Source organism: Episyrphus balteatus, chromosome 4 (assembly GCF_945859705.1).
Source record: "Episyrphus balteatus chromosome 4, idEpiBalt1.1, whole genome shotgun sequence".
Classification (NCBI taxonomy): domain Eukaryota; kingdom Metazoa; phylum Arthropoda; class Insecta; order Diptera; family Syrphidae; genus Episyrphus; species Episyrphus balteatus.
The window spans coordinates 44,138,960-44,158,646 of record NC_079137.1 but is presented as its reverse complement, the minus strand read 5'-3'; the positions used below and the strand labels follow the sequence as shown (position 1 = coordinate 44,158,646).

Genomic DNA, 19,687 nt, shown 5'->3' with positions numbered 1-19,687 from the left:
GGGTTAAATCTTGATTTTCTTTATAAATAAGATATAAGGTATAAAAGTTATTCAATTTGTTAAAAACACATTTTTGGATTGAATTTTTTCAAATCAATTTTTTTCAAAATGATCTGATGAAATTTCATTTTTAAGCGTTCAATAATATTTTCTTTTCAATAGAATACCAACTTTTTTTTTAATGTTTAAGAATTTATGTATGTTTACAAAAATATTTTTTTTGCAGCTGTAATAATTTTTAATGTTTTTTTTCAAATTCTTTTTATAAAAGAAATAAAATTGCATACTTCTTTTTATCATCATTTAAAAGGGTATTTAAAATTATAAAAAAAAAGAAGATTTTATATTTTTGTTTACATTAGGTACATATGAAATTTCTTAAGAAAAGAAAAAAAAAAACTATAACTTTATGTTTAGCCTTATTTTATGTTTGCGTTAAAAGCTTTAAGCTGAAGTTATCATAAGAGCAAGTACTTGCGACCCGGTCGTGCAGTAATTTTTGTATGTTGCTGGGACATATTACACCAAAACTAATTTTTCAGCTTTGTTTGAGGACAGTGGTGTGTAAAGCAAGAAACCGCGAGACTTTTTTCAGTTTTTGGTTAGTAAAATTTCTAAAGTGTCCATATTATTTATGCCAAAAGTCACTAAAATAAAGTTAAAGCAGATAAAATTTGCTATAATTTCATCGCAGCCAGCAAAACGTTGGAAAATTGGTTTTGAAAATATGGCACTTTGCCCAATGAAATAGAGTCATGAGACAAAACTTCCTACCGATAAATTGTGAAGCGTTTTTAAAATCGTAGGTGTAGTTGAATAGATATCACCGAGTGATATAATATTCATATTGTGAATGCATTTTCCATTAGAAGAGAGAAGGATTTTAAATTTCCCAATTATCGGCTTCACACGAGTGATCTTTTAGGGAAATCAATCAGTGAAAGGGTGTTTAAAAAAAAAAAGAAATTGAGAATCATTGCGTTAATGTCAAAGACGAAAATTTACGTTAACGCTCTGGTTAAAGTCTTGTTTATATTTTTTGACATCAGATCAAATAGCAAAAAAAAAAATTATGATAAAAACTTAATTATGATTCCATCTTCGTGGCAACCATATTTAATTAAAAGGAAGAAAGAAATAATTTAAACTACGTACAGACACAACCGGGAAAAGCTCTTTCTTGAACTTGTTCACTATCGTAATTTTAGTTTAAATTGAAACATTTATTTACCGAGATAAAATTAATAAACCCTTATAAGTTATTTGCTTGTTCAATATAATTTAGTTTGGTACAAAAGGTTGAAATTAAAAAAGTTATGTGATATTTGTGTTTTTATCATAATAAGCTGGTGCTATTGCTTTTTCCAATCCTCGAAACACTTTTCATAAACACTTTTTGAAATAGCGTTAAGCACTTTCATTTCAATCTTTACAAATGTACATTATGTACATCCTTTCGTATGTTTTTTTTACTTCTACAGTCAAAAGTACCTACTGAGAAAAAGTCTTGTCTTGTTGAAAACCTTATCAATTTTTTTCAATTTTATACAACAGAAGAAAGGTTAACGCTAGACGAATGTTTGCATGCACTTAAAAATTGAAAAAAAAAAATTAATTTTCTTTAACAACATTAACACTAATATAATTCAAAGAGAAAGAACTTAAATTTTATGAATACGTTACGAAAAAATGAAATTCGTTCCAAATAAAAATTTGTGTCGCCAATTAATCTCGAAGACATAATTTCTGAATATGCTTACAGAAATGTTCTTGATACATATTTTGAATTCAAATAGTAGGTAATTTTAACATGAAACATGAATATTTATGAGTATTTTTTGAAAAAAAAAAACGTACCGAACAAAATTAAGAGTAAAAAAATAAAAAAAACAAAAGCCAACTGGTTTCATTTGCCTATAATATCTAAAATATTTTTTTGTTTTTATGTTTTTAGTTAGTGCCTTTTGTTTTTTTTTTTCTTAAGTAGGTAATTAGTATGTTAAATATTTTTTAACATTAAATTATTAAATCAATTTCAAACAAATCTCAACTCCAGTAAATTTATTCAATCAGAGATTAAACAAGTTCAAAGTTCTTTCAAAACCAAATATTTTCATAGAACTTTTTCGCCTCCGGGTACCTAACTTTTATTTCGATGACTCAATCCCTTCCCAAATTCAGTACCTCCAAACAGACAACACCAAATTTTTTCTTCCACACAATGACTCACTCATCTGAAACAACATTCACATCTTTCCATCAAATCATTTCTAAGCATATATATTTGTATCTAATATAGACGAATGAGTATACTGCGCGAAATCCCAAATCCCTTTGGATTAGTCATCATCACATAAATAAATCAATGACGTGACCTATAACCGCCACAGCGTATCTCCTCCTCCTCCTCAATGGTTTCGTTTTCCCATTTTGCTTCATATCGATCGTCCATCCACCATCATCATAGTTGAACCTGACTCTTGGAACATTATTCAACTCAACCATGAATGAAAGTTAATAGAAAAACTATTTTTACCAAAAAAATAAAAATAAAAAAAAGTTCATCTAGACTTAAAAAAAGAAAAAAAAAACTATTCTGCATCCTTCAATCTAATCCCTATGACCCAGTTGACACTCTATACACGCCACCATAGTGTCATTGAGAGGGTGCCAACCTTCCAACTCAACTCAAACTAAATCTCTGTGTTATGTAGACTAAATTAGATGATGCTCTCAGACATGAATGCAAATGATAATGAAGGAGGGTTTCCACCAGCTTCCAGCCATAACTATTTATCTTGAGCCTTAAGAATGAGTGCGTTCTCTCCAATGTGGGCCATAGAAGACCGCCCACTCATACTTAACCCATCAAGATAGTTCACTGATAGTATCATCATCATGTTAGTTGGTTGGTTGTTTGTTGTTGCGTTGGCAGAACAATTCGAATTTGATAAATTAAGGTCAAACATTGCCAAGCATCAGCTCAGCATTCCAACAGCTTTACAGTATATCACCCCCTTAAGGGGGAGAAATTAGTTCAACTACAAACGACGACAGTATTTTTTCTAGTTTATCTGTGCGTTGCGTCTATTAATGTCTGCACTGTCTGTATATAGCTGCTACTCAACTCATATCCATGATTTAAACATTTAATTTCGTTCTACTTTTCTGGATTTATTATAATTTAAACAAAACCCATCATTTGCATTGTCTGCAATTGTCTATATACACCAACATACTTGTGCCAAACGTGAAATAAGAAAATATATAATTAGTGATACGTATCTGCTTACAAATGAAATCACAGACATCATTTTAACACCTCACCAACTGACGACGAACATATAAAACCAAATAAACACGGTGGCAGCAAAGTGCAGCGAAGCAGGCTTCTTTTATTATTCCTCGGCATTGCGTGCTATTACATTTTTTTATGTTTTTTTTTTGTATATCGGTCCTGGTTTATCGTTGCAAATAAATCTCGTTGTGAAGGTATGTACTCTCCCGATTGTACACTGTGAGAAAAAATCTTAGAAAATCTATTTATAATTAAATTCATTTTTTGGTGAAATTTATAGCGTTAAGAAATAATAAAAAAGAGCTTAATTAGAACTGAGTAACTTAATCTCAAAATAGTGCCGAGAAACTATTCAAGAAATGAATTTCCGGTCATAATAACTACTCGTAAAAAAAAATAATTTATAAAATGTGTTAAAATGGTTACTTCAGTTTGTTTTTGCTTTAATGCCAACTCAAGTAAAAGAATATAAGACCACTTTTGAAAACGAGTTCAGCTATTATTTGATAAATTGAAGAGTACAGCTCATATTTCAATACTCTCAAAAGAGTGTTAAAACTATAATAATACCACACCAAATTATAAGGCACATCTGAAATGTTAACTGGTTCATATTTATATTTTAGTCAAACAAAAAATGGTCTCAACCAACGAAATAAAAAAAAAAAAAAAAAGTTACACATACGCCCTAGTGACCCTTTTACTTTGAAATTCGATATGACATTTGTTATCGTTGACAGAATAACAACAAATAATTAAGCTTTGTTGATATTCTTGTGTCTTTTAGGTGATAGTATACTGACATACTGGCATAGAAAGTGAATTGGCTCTTAACATGTATGCATATATTAGTACTTTCAGAATGAGTTATACTATTATGCATGTTTTCTAAAGCGTGTTAATGTCACAAAGTTAAATTACTTTAAGATTTGCTTTCCTTAACCATTAGATGATGCAAATAACATTATTTGAAATGCTAGGGTCTAAATCATAAGCTAGTCTCATTTTTGTGGAGTCAAAATTTAACAATCCCTGGCAAAGTTGTTGTTCTCAAAAATGGCATTACGATTTTGATGAATAAAAGAGAATGGCCGTTTTCGTCTCATCATCGAACGAATAAATCCGTTTGAAAGTTTGAATTAAAGATGCTCTTTGCTCTATCTGCTTTCTTCTCAGCAAGTGTTAAAAATGTTGTATAAAGTGAAGACTAATGGGCATTTTTTTTTCTATTCTATTCGTCCTGTTTAATGTTTTCAAAATATTCAATCTTGTAAATATTTATAATTTTGGTTGGTTGCTGGTTTGTTCAAGTTTTTTTTTTCTGCACTGGATATTTTCATGGAAATAGAATTTAATTTTATCAACTTTGTATCCATAAAGGTCAATGTATTGTAAATATCAGCATTAAATAAAATATATTCAAATAGATTTGTTAACAATTTGAACAATTTTGAGATAATTTGGTCCAGTAAACATTTGAGGGTAGTTCAAAAAAGGCGTTGCTATCTTTTAAAGCTTCAATAAAAAAATGAGTAAATTTTTGAAAAAAAAAAAAAATGAATAACTAAAATATAATGACAAAATTCAGAATCTTTGAACTTTGCGTTTCTTAGTGAATAGTATCAAAAATTTGTTTGGAAAGTTTCTGTACATATATTTGATACCAAGTGTAAATTACTGAGATTGATAGACTGACAAATTGCAAGGATATTCAACTTACTTTATAATTAAAAACCAATTACAAAGTTCAGAACTTTAGTAAATAAAATGTTACCATTTTTAAAGTGAAATAGGTATTCGAATTTAAAGCAACCTGTTTTTGTTTTTTTTACATATTTTTATAAATTAGAATGTAGATTTCGTAAAACTGCATTTTATGAAACAGAAGATACATTTAAGTTCGTTTAAGTTTCGGTAAGTTTTCTCTGCATGCCAAAAGGTGACAGTTTTAGTTATGACAGTTCTTTTAGAGATTAAAAACTTTATCAGTTGAAAAGTTGAGATAATAAATTCCACGAATGTAATTTCTTCTCTTAGCCCTAAATTTTCAACCGTCAGTTAGACTATCAGAAGAATAAATGTCAATATAAAAATAAAATTTATTCCTAGGAATAAGTTCTAACTGACTATTGAAAAATTGGCCCTTACTAAAAAAACATCAAATATTGGTTATGATGACCAGGGCAAGGATTTTTATGCACTTAAAAACCCAAAATATGTGCATAAAATATGCACCTTAAATCTGAAAATATGCGCTTAAAACAATGAAAATATGATTAGGTATGTATATAATAAAACACTTCTTATCCTCGTACAATAGGATAAGAAGTGTTTTATTATATAGGGTAGAGTTGCCTATTTTCGGCCGTCTCCAGTTTCCGGCCACCTTTCGGAAAATCGTTGTAACTAGGGATTTCGTAGGGTTTATACCAAAATTTGAACTCCGCCAAAATTTAAACAAAAGAACAATATAAATAGAAAACATAAAATCTTCTAGAATAAAACACACAAAACATTAAATTTAAATTACATATGTACATGCAAACAAACCATAAGAATAAATTTTTTTACACCACAAAATATTTCCTGAATTTTGTAATCATAAAATTCTGCCTGTTTGGCCTGACATAGCTTTGGAACATGGAAAATTACTGTTCAAATTCAGTCGGTGTCATTGGAGCATTTTTGAACGCAAGTATCTCTCTACCCGAAAAGTTTACCAAAATCTCTTCATCGTCAGGTTTTGACGAAACGATTTTTCAGCATTGTTTTACATTTTTTTTTTAGTTTTTTTTTTGTATAAAGTCATCCAATTAATTGAAAATTTCTTCAAAATTTTCAAAATTGTTTGCATAGTAGGTTTTTCACTGCAGTAAAACCAGAAACTGTGATGCGTTCTTTCATGGGTGTTGAAATTAAAATGATTAAGTTGCGTAACTACACCCTTTAATCAAATTAAAAACTAAGTGAAACAAAAAAAAAAACTTCCCTTTTTTTAAAAATATGACACAAAAATATGTGTTTATCATTAAAATATGCACTAAAACCGAAATATGCATTTAAAGCAAAATATGCAAAAATATGCACTAACAAATAAATGCCATTTTAAAGGAAATTACTTGATTCGAAAAACTGTCTTATTCCAATGCTTCTATTATTGCGGAAAAAAAAATATGTTTTCACATAAGAATCCTTGCCCTGGTTATGACTTATGAATAATCGAAACACGAGACAAAACTGATCGCATTATTATTATGTAGGCAATTCTTTGAAAACAAAGAAAAAATATTATCTTTTTTACTGATATTTTTAAAATCTTACCTAATTCCTTCATAAAACTGCTTGAAAGATTTTAAAGAAGGCTGTTAACGATATAATAGATTCTATTGGAAACCTGCTTTTATGGAAAGTTTTATAGAAGCCTAATAAAAGCTTAAACTTTGAAAGTTTTCCTACGTTGTGTCACGTACGATGCAATGAGTTTTTGAAATGATAAGTTTCTTAAGAAATAGGAGTTGAATGGTGACAAATTAACTTTTTCTATTTTTCAGATAATTGCATGTTTAAACTATACAAAAAATATTGCTGAGGTACCTCTGTTATACTTATCTACTTCTTAAAAAAAATATTATTAGCTTTGCTGTTTCACTTTTGCCACAACAAATTTTTAAATTTTTTTACCGTGTACCCCTATTCTACACCTACATTCACTAACAGGTGCCAGAGTGTTAACATTTTTTTTTTAATTTTTTTTTTTTCTCAAAGTGTAGAAACTCGTACTCTCCAGCAACACAATTAGTTTTGCAACTTATTGTCAGCATTGCACGCAACTTAAAACGTTCGCGTTCTCTAGATACAACACAACACAATCGTCAGTCGTCACCGTCGTCATCGTCGTCATCGTCATTTCAGTATAGTTTTGTTGGTTTGAGAATTAAGAGATATTTGATTCCAACTCGGCTTTTCGTTAGATAGAAAGATACATTCGCCGCATATCAACATAATTCTGCTGGTCGGTTGTCCGGTCTCGGTCAGTCCATTTGTACGCGTAACCAAGTGAAGGCGGTTATAGTGGCGGTTTCGAATTCATATCCACAGCTCCTATAACACACAAAACAATATTGTTTTGCGGCAAATCGTATATAGTAATTAAAAAAGGGTTAAGTAACTCTCACACGGTTTTGTCATAAAAAAAATGAATTAAGGTAATTAAAATTGTGGTTTAATTCTGTCCGATACCGGTCACTTTTTTTTTTTTCATTTTGAGGCGAATTACAAGTTTATTCGTTTGTTTGTTTATTTTTTGTTTGATTCTCAGAAAAATTGGTTTTAAATTTCTGAATTTGTTTATTTGTGTTGAATGGGATTCTGTTTTTTTTTTTTAAACAAGTGGTTCCTTGAAAGCAAAAAAATACGAGAGCACACTCTCGACTCGGAAAGTGTCATAAATAGTTCAGTTCAGTTGTTTGGCGTTGAATAGAAAAAATAAATAAATATTTTATCTTAAATCCGCTTAAAGAAGGCGACGACTCCGCCGGTGTCATTCTATTGTGTTTGTGAGTTTTATATTATTTTTTTTAGTGTGTCAGCACTCAGCACTCATCCATCCCGGGAATATTGTATATTTTTGTCGTTGATGTGAGTTAAATTTTGTTGTTTTCTTTTTTTTATCTTTTTTCATAAAAGCTATCTCTAGACTAGAAATAACCCCTCGAGGATATATTTTTTTTATATTTTTATTTTTTTTATTTTTTATATCCTTTTTTTTTCTTGTTGATGGTTTTTGTGTATATCCTTTGATGTTTTAGTCATATTCCATATCCTGATGATGCCTAAGGGTTTTAACTATGATAAAAGAGGCTAACCTCTCTTCTCTATACTTGGATTTATATGTACATGATTGTGTTATGTTATTCTCGTGTTTATATATGTAATAGTGGAGTATATATAAAAAAAAAACTTGTATAGTTTGCTTTTGAGTTGGTACTTGACTTTTCAAGGATCTTGTTTACATGAATTTGCTGTGTCTCTTATGGGTTGTTAAAAAACTTATGAGATAGCATCATACAAAGAGATATATTGTAGGTCAAATATTTGTAAAGAATGGGTGATGATTCAAAACAGATTTTTTTTGCAGGATATAAAATGTATTAAATTAAACTAAACTTTAAACTTTTTGACGGAACTGCGATTGAATTTTTATACTAATATGAGATACTGAAGTTAGTGAAGTAATTGATTTCACTTTCTCATCAGGAGATAAGGAATTGGTGTCATTTAGGTTTTTATCTAATTTTTAATAAAAAATTATTTTTTGACTGCCTCAAAAAGGTAAACCTTTCTGTCTTTTGAAAGTTTAAACCAATCAACACGTTTTCGATAAGTTTTACTCTCGTGGAGGACTTTCGGTTTTACATTAAGTTTTTTAAATCATTTTTTTTTTTTTTTTGGTTTGAAAAATCAATTTTTTGGAAAAGGGTCATTATTTTTTTTTTAAATTCTTTTTAGATTAGATTAGATTAGATTTTTCCTTTATTCATTAGATAAATTACAATTTTTTCTATTGGAAATAAGGACATGACAATGCTGCCGTCTGCCGGATCAATTTCTTTTTATGTGCTTAATTCTACTACCAAATAAAATTATTCGCTTATTATAACTTTTTTTTTTGGTAAAAATTGGTATAGTATTCATTTTTATTTGATAAATTGATAAATGTAAAATAATATCAAGAGATTGTTTTAAATATGAAATATTTTCTATAAATAATTTTAAATTTATTTAGAAAATTTATAAAAAAAAATGAAACATCATTTTTAATTAGTTGTCAATAATTATTATGTTTTATGTATATTTTAGCTAAATGAAAGTCAGCCTAGCATTTTTTCTAAAAAATATTCGCAACAGTTTAAATTCTTCAACAATAATTTTTTTTTTTTTCAAAAATATTTCAACTAAGATTTACATTTGTTTGAGTTTTGCATTCATTATCCGCTTTTGAGAGACTTTCATTCAAAATAAAATAAAATTCACACTTTAAACACCACTTTGATTTTAAGTCCTGAATTTGGAAAAAATTTTATATCAAATACATTGTGAAACCAGAAAAGTGTGTAACTCCATTTTAGCAAATTTAATAGGAGAGCAAAAAAACAAAATCGTTTTGAAGGCATTCGTATGAGTTTTCATTTTCTAATTCTCTAATAAAATAAAAACTATGAACTTTAAGGAGATTCTGAGTTTAAGGAACGGTAGATATTAGGTTTGTCTTACAGATGGCATTCAAATCTAATTTTCAGAAAATTTGGAGTTACACACTTTTCTGGTTTCACCGACAATATCTTTTACAATAATTTTCAACAGCAAAAAATCCAAATTAGTTTCCAACTTTTGCATTTCCATTGCCATTGTTTTTATTAAAATTGAAGTAGCCGTTAAGGTTTTTCATCAATTTTTTTGTATTTTTTTTCAATTCCGTTTCTACCGTAGGTAATTTGTGTTTGGTTTGGTAATTATTTTTGAGTTATATCTATGTGTTATCAAGTTAAATCAAGCAATAAAAAGTTATTTACTAGCGACCGCATTACAAAATCGCATTAAAATACAAAACTTTATAATTAATATAAATAAAAAATAAAATGCACGACTGGGTCGCACGTACTTGCTCTTGTAGTTCACAGTATCTTTATCTTAAATATCTATTGGCAATTTAAGATTTTGTTTAGTGTCAAGAAAAAAAATCAAAAAAAAAGTGAAAGTTAAAATTTTTTTTTTTCAAAAATGTTTTTAAAAACATTTTTTTTTACCTTTTATACTTCAAAATGATGTCTGTAAATTTTTAATAAAATTGACTACCTAATGCTTTGATGAATTATATGAACTTAAAAAAATATGTCAATTTTTGAAAAACGGCAACGCCAAATTTCCGTTCTCCGCATTTTTTGAGAAAAACTAAAAACGCAGTTTTGTTAGAATCAATAATTCTATTACGTATACCAAATTTAATCAAAATCGTTAGAGCCGTTTTCGAGAAAATTGCAATACCTCGAAAACGTTATATGGGAGATATGCGTTAAAAAGGAGATATTAAAAAAAACGGGTCTAGGGAATAACGTAAAAAGCATCTGTACCAAGTTTCAAGCTAATCCACCATCCGTTTAGGCCCTAGCTCGATGTACAGATGGACGCACAGACGCACACACGCACACACGCACACACGCCCAGACCGACGGACGGCATGACGAAAACCACTTTTTTGATCTTCTCCATCATCGTAAAAAATTAATCGAAAATTATAAATTGTTTTAGTTTCAAATTATTGAAATTATGTTGCGTTTATTTTACGTTAAAAAATTATGCTTTGTTTTTACTTTTTTATTTATTAATACCTAAATATGTTTTCAACTTATTCCTTTTTTCTTTATTTTTAGGTGAGGATCTTGGATTACTTGGGAAATCCATTTTTAATTACGGTTAGTAGTGTATTCATCAAATTTAACATCAGATTTCTGTCTTTAAAAAAAGTCGGGTAGCAATTAATAGGAACTATTATTTTGAATTACATATGAAACGTATGCAGGCGTTTTTGATACCATCATCTGAATTCTGACCTCTCTTCCTTTAAATATTGTTTAACACCTTCTTAAACTGCCCATGTTGTTTACCTCGCACTTTTGCCTTTACATTTAAGGCTGCTGGAGCATGGTACCTTTAGATTTTTCAAGTAAAATCCTATAAAAATTGGTAAAATTTCAACATTATCCTGGTCGAGGTGACACGGTTAGAACATGTTAGGAAAAAATGGAAAGAACTGTAAAAAGTTATTCCAAGTTATTTCAATATGTATAAACAAACAGATAAACTCGTTTTAAAAGATTTCACTATAGGTAAGCAAAATTGTTTTACTCTTGACCATACAAAAATTTGTTCGACTGTTCCTAATCTTTATGGAAGCAAAAATAAAAATGTGAAATAAACTTACAAAACATAACGGAATCTATATTAAGGCATGAACTAACTTTACTATGTAGGTGAAATTCATCTTTGGAAAAGTTAAATTTCCGGCACAGGTGTTCAAAAAAAAAATCAACTTCCAATCAAAGTTAATACAACCTGCAAACTAAAAACCATCCTCAAAGAAAAAACAATGGATATCGTTATTTTGTTAAGAATAAATTAGTACCTCATCGGTCGGTCGACCATAATCATTCTTTTTTTTGTTTGAATTCTCATTTTCTCATATCGCATATCCAAAGTTAAAGATTTTAACGTTAGTCGAATATCTCACACATTAAGTTAAACAAAGACCAAAAGCTATCTATTATTCGAAAAAAATCAGATAAATGATGTAGCTGTGGAATAAATGAGACCAAATAGATACAAAAGATACATAATAAATGAATGTTTGTGTTTGGTGTTTGGTAATGAATTTGTTTGTGGTAACAAATGAAAAAAAAGATTACATCAAAATACAAACACAACACGTTCCAAGAAGAAAATTGTAATCAAAATTGACATGTTGATTTTTTTGTATCAGCATTATCTACTGAATAAATTACCAACAAAATAACATATGCATAATATAAGCAATCTCAGAAAGTAATGACTGAATTTGAATTGATGTCAACAGTGTGCTTTTTTGTAACTTAACATAATTGGTTATATCCGAGGAATCATGTGGGTGGAACAGAACATGATTTCGATAAAAGTTATACCAAACAATAAAAAAGAAGTCAAAATAAGGTCAATTTTTAAGTTCAGTTGTGCTTTAAAAAAAAAAGGTAAAATATATTTTCATAGGTACTTTCATTCGTTATCATCGCAAATGTAAAATGGTTTAAAAGTTAACAAAAATAAAATGCACGACTGGGTCGCACGAACTTGCTCTTAGAGTTCTTAAATTTTTAAGACTTTTTATATAGAAATTTGGAAAATGTAAGTACAAAAAAAAAAAAAATAAAAATTCGTTTAAAAAAAAATAAAATCTGAAATCGAATTGCCCTCCAAAACAAGTACGCAATTTTGATTAATATATTAACATGCATTTTTAGAAAAAAAAAATTCAAAATCGTTAGAGCCGTTTTTTAAAAAACTAATTTTTTATAAATAATTTTTTGGAAAAAAAGTTTTAAAATAAAATTGGTATGCCATTTTGTAGAAATCACTTATCAGCATCTAAAAACACAATTTCAAGAAAATTCAATGTACCGTTTTCGAAAATTTGATTTTTCAAACAAAAAATTTCAAATTTTTTTTAAAAATCCAAAAATTATTTTATTTGAAATTTTATTTTTGGTTTATATTAAGATCATATAAATGCCTATTCACAAAAAGTTTCGTTGAAATCGAACAAGCGGTTTCGAAGATAATCGGATTTGAAAAAAAAAACCGTTCTATTGCAGGTACCGTTAATAATGATTTTCAAAAAAAAAAAAAATATTTCATTAGAAGATAGACCTTGTCTTAAAACTTTTAATTGAATTTTAAACAAAATCGTTGGAGCCGTTTTTGAGATATTTCAACTTCACTAAAATCGGTATATGACAAGTACCGTTAGTTTTGGTCCAAAAAAATTAATTCCAAAAAATCCTCTGGAGAGCCACCAAATAACGCTACATACCAAGTTTGACATCAATCGGTCAATTCGTTTAGGCTGTAGCTTCGTTTACAGACAGACAGACAGACTGACAGACAGACGGACTTCCGGGACCCACTTTTTTGGCATTCTCTATCATCGTAATGTCATGGAAAAATGTTATCTCAACTTTTTTTTCTGTACGAATGCATAACTTGATATATAGTACCTATATCGCAAGTAAAAAGGGTTCAAAATTAAAAAAGTTCGAAATTCAAAGTTTTGAACTGACTTTATTACCTCATAATAAAAGATATAAAATGCTTAGGTAAAATTAACTTTTTGACGTGATAACGCTTATAAATTGATGATCCCGTTCCAACCGAAATTTTCAGCAGTGTGGCATAAATTTCAATTAAAAATTGAAAATAAACTACTAAAGATACAAAAATATTTTAAAGCTTATTTGAAAGGCAATTCAATCAAATTCAATCATTAAATAGATTAAATAGGGGTAAAACGAAATTGAAAAAAAGTGGCTACTTTCTAAACGCGTCGTCGCGTCGGTTGGTTGTAGAAATTTGAATTTTGTTTTAATCGATAGATAAATTTATTGCTAGGCTGACAATATATTGAAAAAATTCAAAAAAAAAAATTTTCAAAACCAAGTAACGAACGGTTTTTTAAAACTAAAACATGTGGTAGACCTTTGACAAAGTGGTAATTATAGATAGGGAAAACTTTTTTTGACAGTTTGAAAAATGCAATTCGCAAATGCAAGATAATAAAAACAAAATAAGGGGTCTTATACGGATTTTTTTTTCTAAGTCAGTGTTTTGAAATATATGAATTTTTGAAAAACACCTTCTTTTATAAGGGTTTTTGACTGAATAACGGGAAGTTTTTTGGCCGTTTTTATCGTTTTTCTTTTTTATCTTATGGAATGCTAATGGAAGAAAAAAAATTGATTTTCTTGCTTTTTCGATGAAAATTGATTTTGTTCAAAAAATTCTAGCTCTATTAAACTTTTGTAGATGTCGTATAGACATGGTTGATGTGAATATTTTGAGCTGAAACAATAGGCTTTCAGATGGTATAAGACTTATTATAGGTTGCCATATAAAAAATGGAGTTTTGGGTGAGGGAAGTGATTTTTTCACTTTTTTCATAAAAAAAATGATTGTCTTCAATGAATTATTTTTATACCTTTTGCGCATTGTAAAAATTTACAATGACGATCACTTTTTCCTTAATCAAAAAGGATACATATCTTGATTCAAATACAAAACTAAAAAAAATATGACTCAAATATCCAAAAATAAATTTTGACATTAACTAAAAATTCCAAAACTCCATGAAAGTATTTTATCAACCATAACGCGATGGTTGTTAAATGCAAAACCAACAGAAACAAAATACACTCCTTCTTCAAAGCATCATTTTTATCTTTTAAAGAAATGACTTAATGCAAAACCGTGAGCACCCACTTAAAGACCGTAATGTGATCATTAAAGATAAAAAAAAAATCTTAAAGCATTCCTTGAGTCTTTTATTTTGCCCATAAAATAATATTATTTTGCACTTTTTTGCGTGATTGCGTAATTTTTTTTAAGTTTAAGTACATGTTTGTAGAGATACATTTACATTTTTGACATAACATCACAAAATAAAAAAAAAAAAAATGAAAAAAATTTCAGTACAATTGCCTTGTGGTGTCGTACGGTGGCGTCAAGCTGCTGCCACTGCTGCCGCACTGTCGTCTCTGACAGCGTGATGGCGGCATTCTGTTTATTACAGAGCCTCGTTCGGTTCTCCCTCTATATCGGAAAATACCTGACTGAAAGTCAATTAAATTGTTTGATTTTTGTTTTTATTTTTCATTTAAACCCAAAGTACAACAAATTGATTCTAGTGAAAAAAAAGAAAGAAACATGCAATAGATAGATTTGTATCTAAACATCATAAATACACATGTAGACAAACACTGTGGATATTAAATTCCATCAACCAGAGTAGCGCGAGCCAGAATCTAATAATGGATATATGAAAATAATGATTGAAACACGAGATTCGATGATTGCCATTAATTGAATGGGTTCATATACGATATACGTCGAGTACTGTCAGTCTTGAGACATAAAGCAAAGTCGCGCACTGAGTCAGTGAGCCACTACGCCATCCAGGCACTTGGCCGCATAAATCACACACATACTTCTTTTGGATAGATACCAATCGGCCAAATGGACAATCGACGACTTTGGTTTATTTTTGTTGTCGTTGTTTTGTGCTATTAAATTGGGTGCAGTACTGTAATTTGTGGAGTGCATGTGCACTATTATGATGAGGACGATGATGTAGTACAGTGGGATGTTTCTGATGTAAAGTAGGAATTTTGTTTTTATTTTTGAAAATTAATTTGAAGGTAGTACATGCATATGGATGCTATGTGTAGGTTAGGTATGCAGACTGAAAATGAGTCAAAATATCAATATTAAATTGTTTTTACCGACTTCCAAAAAGGAGGAGGTATATTTTTTTTATGTTTGTTACCTCATAACTTTCGACTGAGTGAACCAACTTTGATAATTCTTTTTGTATTGGAAAGTTGGTGGCTGCAATGTGGTCTCATTTAAATTTCATTCAGTTATAGCCATAGGAACTATGAGAAAAACCATCAAACCCAGTTTTGAGCCATGGAAGTCGGTTGTGTTTTTTTGATAAAAATGATTATTATATAATTTTGAAGATTAAATCCAGTATGCTGCTAAAGCCAAACGAAAATTTTCATACAAAACCAGCACAATGAAATCGTAAACGAAAATTTCTTTGCTTTTCGTTGCACATTATGTCCGCAGCTTGACACCAACGAAATTCTTATATTCTGCTTTTTCACATTTATTTTTTTCTACTTGTGTTCGAATAAAAGTTAATTGGTTACTATAGTTGGGCATTATCATGTTTCCACTGCCAATCAGTTACGAACCGTTTTGACTTTTGAAGAATTCGGCTAGTGGAAAATTGGGAACAACATTTGAAAAAAGAAGAATTCCCAAAATATATAAATTTCCAAAAAAAATTGCAATAACAATGCATTATTTGAAAATAGGAACTAGGTATAATGTACCTAAAAAAAAAAAACAGTTTAACTTCTTGAATTATATAATATTTTTCAAAAACTCCCATTAATTCAGAAAATCATCGCTCAAGATTGATCATCAGTAAGTGCCAATACAAAATTATTGGAACATTGAATGATGGCTTTAGATGAACTTATGTTTTTAGCGGGCACTTGTTTCGTGTGAATTTTGAGAATTGTCTCATGCTTACCGATATTTTTATTGCTATAGCGTTTAGTTTTGTAATATTTTTAAAATTTGTTCATATTCAATTTTTTCCATGAAAATTCCATGTTCGCAGTGATAAATTAAATAAAAAGAGTTTTTTATGTGATCCGATCTTTTTATTTCTTTCTAAAATTCAAGTGAAAAAAAGACGACTCATGAGTTAATTTTTAACTGTACCTACATATTTATACCTTTTTTCCTAGTTTTTCAAATTCAGATAAAGATTTGTTCAAAATTTGAAAGCATTATACATTAATTTTCCATATAATTAATGGTTGTTGAGATATCGATGGTTAAATAAGACAAAACGATACTTTTCCGTGCGATAACCCGGCGGGAAGAGGTGAATCAAATAATCCCGGAAATGCAACAAAAAAGAATCACTTTTACGGTATTCATTAGGATTTCGTTGAGCACATCACTTTATCGCTTCAAATTTGTTTTTGAAGCAATCCGATACGGCCAGTTTAAAAACACCTAACGATTTGGGGTATTTTTGCAAGCAATTACGATCATAGTCTCTTTAGAATTCCTGTTTTTGGATTTATTTATTTAAACAATTCAACAGAGCTTTATTTTAGAATGTATAATATTTAGGTAATATAGGCTATGTAAAGTTGGCACCCCAAATTCAGTTTTTTTTTTTGCAAAATTTCTTGGTTCGTTTGCCCATCATTTAGCTTAGGATAGCCCAACATATTTTGTTTCAAAAACCGAAAAAAATTATAATCCTTTGTTCTTGTGAAAATATTGTTAGTTTAAATCCGGGCTTTGTTTGCCCAACCAACTTTAGCCCAGCATAGCCCACCTTTAATTCGCTATCCTATCTTATTTCACCTTAAAAACAACAAAATACAAATATTACTTACCCAGTTTAAAAAGAACAATTTTTGAACAAAAATAAATTTTGATTTTTAGGGAAAAAAAATAATTCTTCTATAATTTTTTGACTTATGGTAGAATAGCGAAAATAAAAGTTGGACTATCCTGACTAAAGTTGAACAAGTTCCAAAATGTTTCATTAAAGTTTCCTTTGGAATTCTATAATTTTTTTTTGTAATTTCAATTCTTTTCAAATTAGTTTTACTTTCAAATAATTTTGTTTCACTGTGCAACGATGCATGACGGCGTTGTGGAATGCATTTCTTCAATCATAATAATTATTTCGAGATAAAAGTGAATGTTGTCCAATTTAATCACGTTTGCTCTTAGTCTCATCGTCTTGACTCAGATTTTTTATTTTAAAAAGATCAACTTAGTCCCCTTGGAGCATCAAAATCATCTCTATAACTGAAGTGAGAATTCTCAGACTCTTCCCGGTCTCTTTTATATTTATACTTGAAGTCCGTCGTCGTCGTCATCATGAAAACTATTATCAGAGTTGAATGAGTTTTTTTTTTGCTGTTGCAAATTGCAACTGTCGATGGCAGGTTTTTCGAATTGAGTTTTCAACTAATCGAGAAAACATAGCAAAACTGTGCAATTAATTAAGTAACAAGTATCTACTCGCGTAGCTTTAGTTTGAAATTTCTCCAGGGAAAATTTTTAAGTGAAAATAAAGGTGTTTTAGTTTTCCTGTATGAGAGAGAGAGAGGACAGGAATACGAAAAAAAAAACAAGTCTTTCGAGACATTTATGGCTGTCATGAGAGACATAGATGGATCACGACACAAACTTATCTTTAACTATGTTATATGGAATTGGGTGCCTGCTGTGCTACTGCTATTTTAAAAATTGTGAACCAGATTTTTTTAATCTTTTCCAATTAACACGTCGTTTTCTTTTGGACCAAAGTGCACTTAGATGGCGATGGTGTTGATGTTATTATAAGCTCACATAGAGAATACTTAATTGTTTCCTTCCTGGCATAACTGGCACTACTTACTCTGGCACTTTAACTAGATTTTTTTGCCTCAAGAAATAAATGAATGGTGTAATATTATAAAAGAAAGTCACAGATTTGCTGTTAGGTTTTCTTGGAAAATGTCTCATTTCATTTGCCATGTTTGGAAGTTTGTAACAACCATAGTCTTGTTAGTAGAGATTATGTTAATTTTTGTTGATACCAGGAAAATGTTAATATGAGACATTTTTTTCCTAATTGGAATTTAAAAATGTTCATCAATATTCATTATTCATGTCTGTAAGACAATATACAAACTTCATTTTCCTTAAGCCTAAAAACGTTAAAAATTTTAAACATGAGTTTTTATGAAAATGGATTTTAAAATTTAACTTTAATCTATACTGGAATATATGCAAAAAATATTGATAATGTCGATGTGCTTTAATATTTTGTAGACTTAGTAATTATTTCATTGAAATGGAGACATATTAATACTTTGTTTATTTAGACTTGCGCAACGACGAATGTGGTCATAGAACAGGGTTTTCTTAGGTGAAAAATACGAGTCTAAAATAAAATATATTGAATATTTTTCAAATAATTTTGATATAAAACTACGAAAATAGAAATTTATTCATAGAAACACCAGAAAAAACGTACTTGTTCGATAGTTGAAATAAATTCACTTAACGGTACCTCATGTTTTTTTGTAAAAGTTTAATTTTCTCGACAAGGGCTTCAAGAATTTTGATGAAAAAATTAAAGTAATAATTTTGAGACAAAGTTTATGTTTTGATAGAAAAAGGTTTTTTTTCGAAAATCATTTTTTAAAATCATTATTATTAGAATAGTCTCGAACCGCTTTTTAAATTTTAATTAATATTTTATAGGTACATCATATTTAGTGTACCTAAATGTAAATTCAAATACGAAATTTAAAAAAAAAGTATATTTTTGGATTAATTTTTTTTCAAAAATCAATTTTTTGAAAACGGTCCATTAATTAAAAAAAAATTTTTTTTAAGATTTTTAATATTAATTACCTACTACAAAACAGCATAGATTTAAATTTAAATTTGTTGTGAAAAAAAAAATTTCATAAAAAATATTTTTTTGTTAAAACGACTCTTAACGATTTCGATTTTTGTCTTTCTAAGAATGTATCTTAATAAAAGGAATCAAATTGCAAAATGCCTTTGTTTTAGCACTTCCACGTGACAGTGAGTGAATATAAAAATAAATTATATACAAATCGCAATGCATATAAGAAAACTATTGAAATCAGTGGGCATTAGTTTGGATACGAATATCTTCTATACGGTTAAAGCAATCAATTTGATGCCAAGGAATTATTTTTAGAACGTTTAAGCCCCTACAAGAATATATTTTGCTAATTTGAGAATAATGAATTTTCAGTGAATTGGAAAATGTTTAAAAGTAAAAAATGTTTTTATAATTTTTTTTAACTTTGACCTCGAATATCTTTAGAATGGTTAGATTAATGAAAAAAGTTATCAAAATCTTTTTTGTGGAACAATCTATTTCCTACAAGAATATGTCTTGCGCGTTTGATTATTATAATTTTTCAATTTGTTACAAAATTAAGAACAAACAACGAATTTTTA

At 28.9% G+C, this 19,687-nt stretch overlaps 1 protein-coding gene across 2 annotated transcripts in view; it reads left to right on the top strand.

The window, feature by feature from the left end:
- The window catches only part of LOC129917834 (protein unzipped), an 89,975-nt gene that overhangs the window by 28,816 nt on the left and 41,472 nt on the right, over positions 1-19,687 (top strand). Inside the window, exon 1 of one of the 2 annotated variants that reach the window (XM_055998008.1) lies at positions 7,220-7,936. The exons of the other annotated variant lie outside the window; for it this stretch is intronic. The gene's annotated coding sequence lies outside the window, so the exon portion shown is untranslated. Of the gene's footprint in view, positions 1-7,219; positions 7,937-19,687 lie in introns of those variants that run through there. 2 annotated transcript variants of the gene reach the window in all.